The sequence below is a fragment of the Spermophilus citellus genome (assembly GCF_964194105.1).
Source record: "Spermophilus citellus genome assembly, chromosome: 1".
Taxonomy (NCBI): domain Eukaryota; kingdom Metazoa; phylum Chordata; class Mammalia; order Rodentia; family Sciuridae; genus Spermophilus; species Spermophilus citellus.
Window position 1 is genome coordinate 88295095 of NC_138182.1, and position 12392 is coordinate 88307486.

Consider the following 12392-nt stretch of genomic DNA (forward strand, 5'->3'; position numbering starts at 1 on the left):
GATTTGAACTTACTCTTTTATATTGTAGGACAGTGAATACCTTTGACATTTTACCTAACAGACTGCCTGCTTCTATACTATATAGTTCTGTTTCTAATAAGGCTATTCCTGGTCCAAATAAAGGAAAGGGGGGGGGGACTAAATCTACCCCCAACTTTTAACCTCTGGGAATGGATATATTACAATCTCATATGGTTTCTTTTTTTATATAGAGAGTAAAAAATAAGATTTAAGAAAATCAGTGATTTTTTTTTATTTTTAATTTTTTCTAGGTTGAACACAAATGTGGAATTATATCAAAGTTTGCAGAAATTACTATCTGATAAAAAGCTTATGGATTCCCTTGATGTAGAAACCAGGTACTCTTTCCTTTGCATTTGTTATGACTCTGACTCTAGTGGTAAAGCTGAGAGTTTTCCCCTTTGGAATATCCTCTGCACACATAGCTCCCTGCAATGTTCCTCCCCATATATCTCCATGACTCCTGCACTTTTTCTAAGACTCTACTCAAATGATAGATCCTCTTCCCACCAGGTCAGGCCCCATTCTCTTATCTTGCTTTGTTTTTCTTCAATGCCCTAGTAATTTCCATCAGCATCTTATCCAGTTGTTTATTTATCATCATTTTACCTCACTAAATTTGGTTCACTGAGGCAACATGTAGTAGGTATTTCACCAATGAATGAATGAACTATAAACATTTGATAATTACGCTTACCTTTATGCTTAAAGTTCCATAATTGATACCATTGGAAGATATTACTAAATTGATTTATTTACTGTGGATATCAATATCTTTGAAATGATTTGCTTTGGTTCATTAAATTACTTTATTAGCTAGATGCATGGCATCTGCCTGTAGTCTCAGCTACTAGGGATGCTGAGGCAGGAGGATCACAAGTTTGAAGCCACTGTGGGCAGCTTAGTGAGATCCTGTCTCAATAGAAAAAAGAGGATATAGCTCAGTGGTAGTGTGCCACTGGGTTCGACCATCAAAAAAAAAGAATACAGATTAATGAATATGAATCAAAAAGTCAAATTTCTAAGTCAATACATAAGAATATTTGATATATGACCTTGGATATCTCAGTTTTTTTGGTCACATTTGTTTATAAAATAAGTATAATAGGGTTTGTCGTTTATTTGCTTATATTTGGATCATAATGTACAGATTTTTGTTTTTCACCTTATTTGGATCTGCTTATCTTTTTTTTTTTTTTTTTTAATGGGACACTTATTTCCTTTGGCTCCAAATTTTTCTTTCTCCTGCTTCTTTCTTGTCTCTCTATATGTGGCTATGATTCCCAACTGAAGCCCTATTCCACAGGGACCAGTTGGTAATGGAATCTTGCTACTCCGTGCAGAGTGTGAGTACCATGCAGTATGAGTAGCAAAATGAGCTCAGCGTTTGGTGGCTTATTTTCATCTGACTGGCTGGTATGCTGGTACCTGACCTTGTTTTACTTCATTGATCCTGGTAGCTCGGTATACTAGTAAAGTTAGCTGTGTTGTCAGAATGTTTGGTTTCATTATAATTTTAGGCTTCAGCATTATATTTGCCTTCATTAGTAAAACAAGTAAAAGTTGAATACCTATTAATGGTGCCAGATTTATACTTTATAAAGTAACAATGAAGAATATTAAAAATAAGATTATTCAATCTTATTTTTTTTAAAATATTTTTTAGATGTTGATGGACCTTTATTTTATTCATTTATTTATATGTAGTGCTGACAATTGAACCCAGTGCCTCACACATGCTAGGCAGGCATTCTACCACTGAGCCCCAGCCCCTTCAATCTGATTTTTACTGAGGATTGACAGTTTAATTGCAGACTATCAGACCGTCTTATATGCAAAGGACTTTTACTTATAGGATATATTCTATATTTCTAGATGTTACTAAAAAATGCTGATAGGAACTTTCGAATAACAAAATGACAAATACATTGGGAAGAATAAGCTACATGGAATATCAGTAGTCTAAAAAGGAAAAGCTTTGAAAGTGGGAGAAGGCTAGAATTTGAAGTAATAATTAATGAAATATCATGACACTTGCATATCAATCAGATGTGTTAGCTGGCAACCAGAAAGAACTATATCCTAGTTTTTATGTATTGTAAAGTATAAGTATAATGGCTAAAACAGAGATTTATTGATTTAATAAAGTACCTTGTCATGATAAGTTAATGTATAGAAAAAATTATTTGAATTGAGTAGTTCATTATCTTACTAGATCCATTCTATGAAATATTAATTCTATCAGATATTCAGAACTTTTCTTAGAAGGGTTTTCTTGGTCTATCAGTTTGAGAATCTGACATTTGTTTCCCCATTGGAGAATTTTAATACTTTAGAGTCTCTGAGAACCCAACTACAAAGAAACCTGTTTAACTTGGGACTTTCCAAAACCATATAGTCTGTATGCAAAAAACATAGAAAACTCACTTTCCAGACAATATAATGGAGGGAAAACCCCAGCCACAATAGCAACAAAAGCTATAATTTACTTTGGAATTAACTCCCAAGGTCTGTGCAGAACCTGAACCTGGCATGGGTGCCTGTGCATGGACCCCTCCTTGTTCCCCAGTATGAGAAACAACTGGGAGAAATGTTCTTAGATAAGAAGGAAGAAAGTTTAATATTGTTCTCTACTGACCTGTAAGTTTAGTGCTCTTGTTTCTATATCTAAAAGAGACTTCATTGTTTTTGTTACTTAAATTATTTTGAAGTCTTAGAGAATAAATATGAAAGCATAGGTAAAAAAAAAATTACTTAGAAGAGCATTATACGTAAGCCAGTCAATAGTCTATTAGATCAATGAAAAGCAAAATTTCAGACACATGTAAGACTATATTTGGTATATGATAGAGGTGCCATTGCATATTAGTGTGAAAAACTTGGTTTTCAGTAAATGAATAAGCATTTTGGGGAGGAAAAGTAGATTGATTAAAGATTAAATATTTTTAGAAGAAATCACAAAAGCATTGTTAATCCTGGGATGTGGAAGATCTTTCTTGGCATGATACAGAAGAGAGAAGACTGATGGATTTAATTACATAAAAATTGCAGATTTGGTGTGGCAGAACTGCATTTAAAGTTAAAATACACAATGAGATAAATGTTACTTACATGACAAAGGGTTAATGCATTTAATTATGTTGAGATCTTACAAATTACTTGGTGATAAAAAAAACAAGAAAGCCAGCCATCTTATAGAATAATGAGCAAAAAATTCTTGTGAGACTTTCATTTCACAAAATAAGGGATAGCAACACATGGTAAAAAATGTCTAGAGCATGGAGATGTAGCTGTGGGATTAGACTGTCAGAGTCAGGTATTACTCAGTAGTTCTCTAAGCCTTAGTTTTATCCTTCCTTGGACAGGAATAAAAAAGCATGTCATAAGATTACAATGAAGTTTAAATGAAATAATTCATGTAAGTGCTGTGTTCAGTGCGTGGCATCCAAAAAATGGGATCTGCCATCATTGAAGAAAGGCAGAATAAAGCAAAAAGCCCATCAGTCAACAAAGTTGAAACAGAATAAGAATAGTGATGTTAATGGGTTGAGGTAGAAGGTTTCCCTCTTTAGTTAAAAGTAAACTGATAAGTCCTTAGGAAGGACAATATGGTAATATATGTCAATGTGTGTATTTTTTGATCAGTTTAATTTCTTGGAATTTATCCTAAAGAAACAAGGCTAAAGACACGTACTTAGCAGGAGTGGGAAAAATGGGAACTATTTTTAGTCCATAGAACAAAACACAAATTTTTAAAGTCATCTTTTTGAAGAATGTTTAATATAGGGAGATCTATTCATGTTTGTGATGTGTTTTTTAACATTAAAATTATACATAATAGTGGGATTCACTGTGACATGTCCATACATGCACATAACATAATTTTATGAATTTTCATTCCCCAGGATCTCCCGTTTCCCTAACCTGCTATCTCCCGCTTATCTCCTTCCTCTAGTCTCCTGACATTCTTTCTATTTTCATGAGATCCCACCCCCTTTTTTCTTTATTTTCCCCTCTAGCTTCCACATATGAGAGAAAACATATGACCCTTGACTCTCTAAGTCTGGCTTATTTTGCTTGACCCTCTTGAGTTCTGTGCATTTTCCTGCAAATGACATAATTTCATTCTTTGTGATATAATTTTACAAGAAAAAGACAAATACAAATGTGTGTGTGTGTGTGTGTGTGTGTGTGTGTGTGTGTGTATGGGTCTCAATTATTCTAAATAAATAATATAGCATATTGAAAGTAGATTGGGGCTAGGATATAGCCCAGCAGCAAAGTGCTTGCCTCTTATTCGCAAAGCCTTGGGTTTGATCCCCAGTTCCAAAAAAGAAAGCAGATCGGATGGAAGTACAAGAGTTTTAATAGTGGTTATCATCGGTGGGATTAATGATTTTAGTATATAATTTCTCATACATTTCTATAATAAAGTAATGTATAATAGAATTAATTTACCTGATCAATTCCCATTACCAGTTTATCAGCCCTGCTGTCTTTCTTCTCTCTTAGTAAAACAGAAAATTTTTTATTGTATAGTCTTGAATTTCTATAATATGGGACTCTTGCATCTTACATTATTGTTGCTTAAAGTTAATACATTCAGGTTATATTGTCCTAAAAAAAAAAAAACAACAGAAAATTACTTAGAGAGGGCTAGGTTCTTAGGTGGACTGTTTAGAAAGAGAGAGGAAGGTGGACTTGAGTGAAGCACTCTACATTATTTAAGAAAGAATATAAGTGACTACATTATTAGTTTTCAGAATTTCAGAGGAACTTTAATCTGATTATTTAAAATATCTCAGACACATTAATCAGGAAGATAAATATCTCTCTTTTGAGACAGCCAAAAGAGTATATTAAATATTTAGCTGACCTATCTCCAGGAAAAAAGCATTAAAAAATATATTGTTGACAGAAGAAAGTATTACAATTGAAATCAGTTCCAAACAAAAAGCAGAATTAGAAGGAAAGAAAACAGTTTTCCTTAGCCAAGAAACTTGGCTTCCGGCATAGCATCAAAGAATTGAACATTCGAAGTAGCTGCTACTATTTGGAAGAAAAACCGAAAATCTCATGCGAAGGGCCTTTGAAAAATCATCCAAGTATAAACTGTTTTATGTTTTTAATTTTTGGGATTTGGATGAAGTTGAAATAAATAAGTAATTATGATGGTGACTTTAACAGGTTTGTACTGAATAAGGGAATAAGCTCTTACATGACAAGCTAATGATACTTATCAGTCAGCTAGATGTTTTTTCTGACTTCTGAGATATTAAGCTCCTTGTTTAAAACAGATAAATTATGTGTGTGCTTGTATGTGTGTTGAAACAACTTTTGGCAATAAGTTTTAAAAAGGTTGATTCAACGATGACAATAACAAAAAACGCACTGATTTTTGTTAATAAATTTTATTAATGATTATAACCTGGACTCTTTTATATTAGGTGAGTGGCCGAACTATTTATGTTTTGATTTTGAAATCAGCGGGATCCATCTAGATGAAGAAAAGGTAAATCTTTTCCTCTGTATTTGATCCCTCTTGTTTTACTAGCATTTATAGTTGACCTCTTTATTGCAGAGTGCTTATTTAGTACTTGAATATTTATATTACAAAAATGCTCAGGTGGGGGGGCTGGGGTTGTGGTTCAATGGTAGAGTGCTTGCTTTGCAATGGTAGAGTGCTTGCTTTGCACGAGTGAGGCTCTGAGTTCGATCCTCAGTACCACATAAATAAATAAATATTTTTAAAAACGCTCAGGTCATTGTTATGGAATTCTCCCATAGGCTGTGTTTGAATGTAGTGCTCTCTGGAAGCTGGGCTATCACAATTAAAAAATGGCTTGAGACAGTTGGGATGCTTGAGATGTCATGGAATTAGGGTAAGATGCGCAATATCAGAAAAGATCAGCAAGCAAATAGGCTAAATCATTGACAGTCGAAAGTACAGGGGATTTCCTTAAGTGCCCTTATTCACATTGCCCATGTTTTTGACAGATCCACACACTTTTGTTCTGGCAGCAATAAGTGTAGGTCACAGTGTTTACACTGGGATGAAGGGCTTGATACATTGTCCAGACCTCTTGTTTTACAGATGTGGAAACAGGACAAAGTGATTTGTTCAAGTTCTTATCCTTAGTTCCCAGGACTTCTTTTCCTGGCCACTGCTCTTTCTAGAACATGACATCCTAAGAAACTGAGTGCTGCATTTTTTTCTTTAAAGGTAACAATGTTTTTCCAAATAAATATAGTATAATTAAACCATTTACTTAGGAACAGATTAGTTTATCAGGATGTTTTGAAAGTAAATGGCAGTCTTGAGGATATACCACTAGCCCTCCGTATTCATGGGTTCCACATCTGGATTTAACTAACTACAGATGGGAAATATTCAGAAAAATAATTTAATCTATACTGACATGTATAGACTTTTTTTTGTCACTAGTCCCCCCCAAAATTCAGTGTGTAACTACTTAACATGGCATTTACATTGTATTAGGTAACAGAGATGGTTTAAAGTAAATGGAAAAATATACATAGGTTCTATGCAAATACAATAATACAATTTTATATAAAGGTCTTGAGCATCTGTGGACTTTGGTATCTGTGGAGGGAAGGGGAGTATCTTGGAACCTATCCCTTGTGGATGCTGAGGGATGATTGTATATAATATACAATAAATTCTGTCATTTTGATAGGCACTGGGTTTGAATGTTAGTGGGTCCACACACATGTCTGGCGTTTTTATGTAGCTTCAAGGACTTTGCACCTGACTCTTGGTCTGACCCTGAGCTGGGATGTGCTTTCCCATGAGGTCACAAGGTCAATGGGTTCTACTATAAATTCATAAAGTAAACACCTTTGCCCCTCTCCAGACCAGTTATTTATTAGTACTTTTCTATACTAGTGATATATACCATATTCTCTGACTCACTTGGAAGAAGGTTTCAGGGGCAGTTTGCATTTTTTCCCGTTCTAGTACTCTCATATCATAATTAGTAACCAAGTCAAATTACCTTGACTAGATGATTGCACTGGCCTACAAAGACTTTGTCTTCCTAATTGTCATTATAATTTATATCACCTGAGCTTTGCTATATTAAAGCATATGTTTCACATCATATCTTCCTGATAATTTTGAGAATGGTACCATTATTTCCGTTTTATTGATAAAAAACTGGTGAACCTAGAGGTTGTGGGAGGCTATTATGTAAAGTCATACAGACTCCTGTAGGCATGCTGTTGCTCTGTCTAATCTACATCTGAACATTAAGAATCTTTTTCTTAAAGCATCAATTTGTTAGATTCTCCCACCGAGAACCTCTCAGTGCTTTCCTTTGTTTAGTGCTCCATTGCAGCTCATCACACCTGTCTTCCGTCTGTGTGTTTGTGTGGTGTGGGGTATGCCTTCTCCTTGCCAGGTTTGCCTGGCTAAAATCCCCTGGACATTCATCTTCAGGACATATGGTCTGTGTATCAGTTCCCCAGGTGGAATTTTGTATTCATCTTAACTCATTTTACTTGCTTCACTCATATGGCATGTATCCTTATCGAATATAGGCATTTATCTGCCTTTTATTGAAGTTGTTACTGTTGCATCACTTATCTCTAAGGCTTATCAAAGACAGAGCATACATCATGATTTTTAATGTGTAACAATTTTAGACTTAGTGAAATATCAAATCACTGAGTCATGAATCATTATAATGCTAGCTAACATTAATTGAATTTGATATCTTCAGAAGGAATATCACTAGTAGAGATCTTTATGGATAATTATAATATTTTATATAATCTTTATAAAATGCTTTCTGTAACTTGTTGACAAATCATATGTGTTCTGTTTGAGCAATATAAACATTGCTGCTTTATCTAACATGTGTCCTTACGGTATATTACTCTTTCCTAGTAACTAATTCCCTGGAGAACCCATCAGCATTAGAGATGTAAGAAAAGTAAATCTGCTAAATTTTGTTACAACTTCCATGTTTGTTCTCAAAGGTGCCCCACAAGGATAGGGTATAAGGAACACGTTACATGTTTTAGAAGAGAGCATGAAGTAAACCCACCAACATAATCTACAAATATAAAGGCCTATATTCTTTACAGTCTTTTTTTTTCTTTCTTTCTTTGAGATGGGGGTCTCATTGTGTTACCTAGACTGCCCTCCCACTCCTGGGCTCAAGTGATCCTCCTGCTTCAGCCTCCCAAGTAGCTAAGACTTTAGATGTTCACCTCTGAACCTGACAATTTTGTTTAAATTTTATTTTAAGACCTCATGAGTATAGTAAAGTGAATGTAAATGTATTTTTTACAGTTATTTAATAACAAGTTCATAGAATTTTTAGAGATTTCAAAGTATTGCGTATTTAATTGCCACAGAACAAAGAAATGGTATGTCTAACAGATTGTTGAAATCAGAACATGAACTCAGTATTTACTTTTCCTTTTACTAGGTGATACAAATATTTGAAATTACTAATTTCATCACATTTTAGTATTTTTATAGTGAAAGTTTTGGGGAAAATTTTTGAACTACAATGTAGTTTCTAGACATCGTTTGTCTTTTTAGTTATTCTACTAGTTACCATTAGGTGGTGATACATGGCCACACCAGAAACAAAACAGGCAAAGAAATCTGAGCCAAAAAGCCATTGGATCTCTGAAAACTTATGTTTCTCACAATGTTTTGAATTTTCTATATTGAAAACTTTGAGTTATTATTACAGAGTTAATTTTTTCAGCTTTTTATCAAACATACATCTGCATCTTAAGTATTTAATTTTTTAAGCAATTAGTACTGCTTAATCACTTTTGAAGGAATAAAATATTTACCTTAGAATCTATTAATAGCTATTAGAAGATTAATAGATTTTAGAATCTATTAATAGCTATTGCCCCTTCCTAGAAAGATTTGCAGATAATTGACCTTAAGCCCCCTCATTAACCTAGTTTAGAAGCCCATCTGGTTCTCTAGTTACAAATAACTGGAAATCCATACCTTGTCCTCTAGTGGACCTGACTAATTATGTGAACTGTAGTTTATCTTTCATCTGAAAGCATTTGTGGCAACACCTTCAATAATGCACATTTCCTCAGGAGATTGTGTTTCATAAAGCTGTGGCTGCAAGATAAAACTTCTATGGTTCTGTTGGTACCATCCACATCCTCACCACTGACAATCTGAGGGCCTGGCAGGTACAGGGACCATGTGCCATGTGTTGGGTGCATTTGCACAGAGTAGAGGACACTGCCCTGCTGTGTGAGGCCTCAGTCTAATGGCTTTTTTTCTATTGTTCTACAGCAGCCCAAGAGTATGCAAAATCAGAACTTTTATTTTTTTTAAAAAATTTTTGTAGATGGACAGAATGGTTTTATTTTATTTTATTTTATTCTAAAACAGTGCCTCACTTGTGCTAGGCAAGCGCTCTGCCAAGTGAGCTACAGCCCCAGCCCCCAAATCAGAACTTTTAAAGCGGGCTTTCCTCTTGTGTGTGTTCTCTACTCTTCTGTGAAATACTCTATTACTTCCCTTTTCCCTCTGCCCTTTATTCTAATCTTTTAAGAGTAAATATATTTTCTAGTTCTGCCCTTTAAATATTAGTTTTTCTTAGTCTAAAAATACTTTGTAAGGCCCCCATTGAACAGATATTATCCAGCACTCTATTTTCTGGCTCACTTAAGGAAGGCTTTTTTTGGGTGGGATGGGGGGACAGAGAAGGATTCTGTATTTTTCACATTATTAATTTCAAGGATTGGTAACATAATTGCATTAGACATAAAATAGAACTCTAGAAGTTGTAAAACTCTTAAAATATACAAACATTATAAAATCAAAGATGATTTTTTATTGAGATCTTAAATAATTAATCAACATCAAGATATATATTTTTTAATTGATGATTTTACTCTTTTAATTTGTATGTACAAAAACATCTGCAGGGCATATTTTAATGCATTCAGACATAACAAGAATGTTTTCTTACTTATGCTTCTCAACTCAAATATTCGGTGTCCAGAAACATTGTCATAAATCAATTGCATGATATTTTTATTTTGTGTTGTAATACATTGGTGTTAATGAGGTCAAAGTGTTGCCAAGGAAAGTAGAAGTACTCTGACTATACTGATCCTATTTTTTTTTAACCATACGATTTATTTTTATTTTTATTTTTTTAGTCATACATGACAGCAGAATGTATTTTGACATATAATACATACATCAATCATATTGTCTATTCTATTCTGCTGCCCTTCCTATCCCCCCTCCTCTCCCATCCTTTCTCTCTATTCAATCTAATGTGACACACTTTTTTTTCTCATCACAATATCATATATGTATTCTGTATAACAATGAGGTTCTCCTTCCATCTTCCGTGCAACTCCCCTTCTCCCTCTTTTTCCCTCCCACCTCTCTTCCCTATTTAGTGGTAGTGTTCTTCTCATGCTCTTCCTCCCTATCCCGTTTTGAGTCACCCCCCTTATATCAGAGAAGACATTCGGCATTTGTTTTTTAGGGATTGGCTAACTTCACTTAGCATAATCTGCTCTAATGCCATCCATTTGCCTGCAAATGCCATGATCTTGTTATTTTTTAGTGCTGAGCAATATTCCATTGTATATAAATGCCACATTTTTAATCCATTCATCTATTGAAGGGCATCGAGGTTGGTTCCACATTCTAGTTATTGTGAATTGTGCTGCTATAAACATTGAATCAACATCAAGATATTAAATGTTCTTTATCAGCTAGATATGTGTTGATTTCCTACCTTTATATATTGTCTATTAAATTAATTGTGAAATATTAATTTAAAATACCCTTAAATCACTTTTACTCCTCCCACATGTAGCGTAAAAGAGCAGTGGACCTTAATGTTAAAATTTTGGATTTGAGTAGTAAATTTCTCATGGGAACCAACTTTCCCAACAAGATTGAGAAGCATCTCTTACCAGACCCCATTCGCCATAACTTTGTCCGTGATGGGGATCATGTGGTAGTTGATGGTCTGCATGCGGAAGCACCAAATGACTTGGTATGTATTTTTCATTCTCTTTATTGTTTAGGTCCCATCTAGACATACTAAACAATATATGTTGCTGCTGTTTTAACCAAAAATTTGGTGATAAATTAAAATTCTTTATGTTACGAAGTTTTAAACTTTTAACTAATGGGATCATTAATTCCATAAATGCTTTGAATAATGAAAATGATTTAATTTTTCATGTCTCATAAAAAATTTCCTTCTTTTCTTTGGCGGGGGGTGGTACTAGAGATTGAACTCAGGGGAACTTAACTACTGAGCCACATCCCCAGCACTTTTTAAAATTTTATTCAGAGACAGGGTCTCACTGAATTGCTTAAGGCCTAGTAAGTTGTTGAGGCTGGCTTTGAACTCACGATCCTCCTGCCTCAGCCTTTTGAGCTGCTGGGGTTACAGGTGTGTACCACCATGCCTGTCTTAAAAAATGCCTTTGTTTTAGAAGATGATAAAAACAACAATGACTGACTTTATAGACTGCTGAGATTTTTAATGCATGAAGTTTTTACTTGATTAAAGATGCTTTATGTATAGAGAAATAGCACTGGGTCAAAGTTTGTCCCACCAGACCCTAGCTACAGCTTCAGTCAAGTATTCTGTTGTGACCCATACTAGTTTATTACTCTGAAAGCTTTATTCACCTTGTATAAATCAGTATTTAATTTTGAAAGTGATGATTATAGATAAAGTGGTGAGATTGGGACTATGTTATTGTTGCATAGGACTTTATGTTGTAGATTTTTATATCTTGCACTTTTTAAATATAGGTTCGAGAAGCTGCTTATAGGATTTTTCTTTATCCCAATGCCAGTCAACTGAAATATTTAGAAGAATTGCTAAGCAACAGAGACCTCCTGGCAAAGTTAGTAGGCTATTCTACATTTTCCCACAGGGCTCTCCAAGGAACAATAGCTCAAAAGCCAGGTAAGCCTAGTTATCCACCTTTTAAGGACAAAATGGGGTTTTAAATGAAAATGAACTTCTGAGATATATATGATATAGCTCAGTACTCACATATGCTAAGCAGGTACCTACCACTGAGCTACCTCCCCAGTCCCAAACTTCTGATTTTAAACAGCTATAAATGAGTGTTTTGTTTTGAATACACTCAGAGAACCGTTTATTGAGATTTTTGACATCTTTTGATGGGAATGATCTTTAAATAGAGCTAATAATTTGGTATATATTCTTTTCAGCTAAGGTTATTTATTTCATGCATGAAATGGGAGTAAATCAAATCCAAAGTTTCATTTGATGATAGTTTACATTCTTTTCATTCTAACTCAATTTCTATATTTGAAATAATCAAATTGGTTAGAATTAGGGTGA

The 12392-nt window shown here is 34.2% G+C and overlaps 1 pseudogene across 1 annotated transcript in view; it reads left to right on the forward strand.

Annotated features, from left to right (window-relative positions):
- LOC308642419 (mitochondrial intermediate peptidase-like) overlaps positions 1-12392 on the forward strand; it is a 51042-nt pseudogene that overhangs the window by 7196 nt on the left and 31454 nt on the right. Inside the window, exons 4-7 of the transcript XR_014024368.1 lie at positions 273-359; positions 5469-5533; positions 10875-11057; positions 11831-11987. The product of XR_014024368.1 is annotated as a mitochondrial intermediate peptidase-like (transcript). The remainder of the gene's footprint in view (positions 1-272; positions 360-5468; positions 5534-10874; positions 11058-11830; positions 11988-12392) is intronic.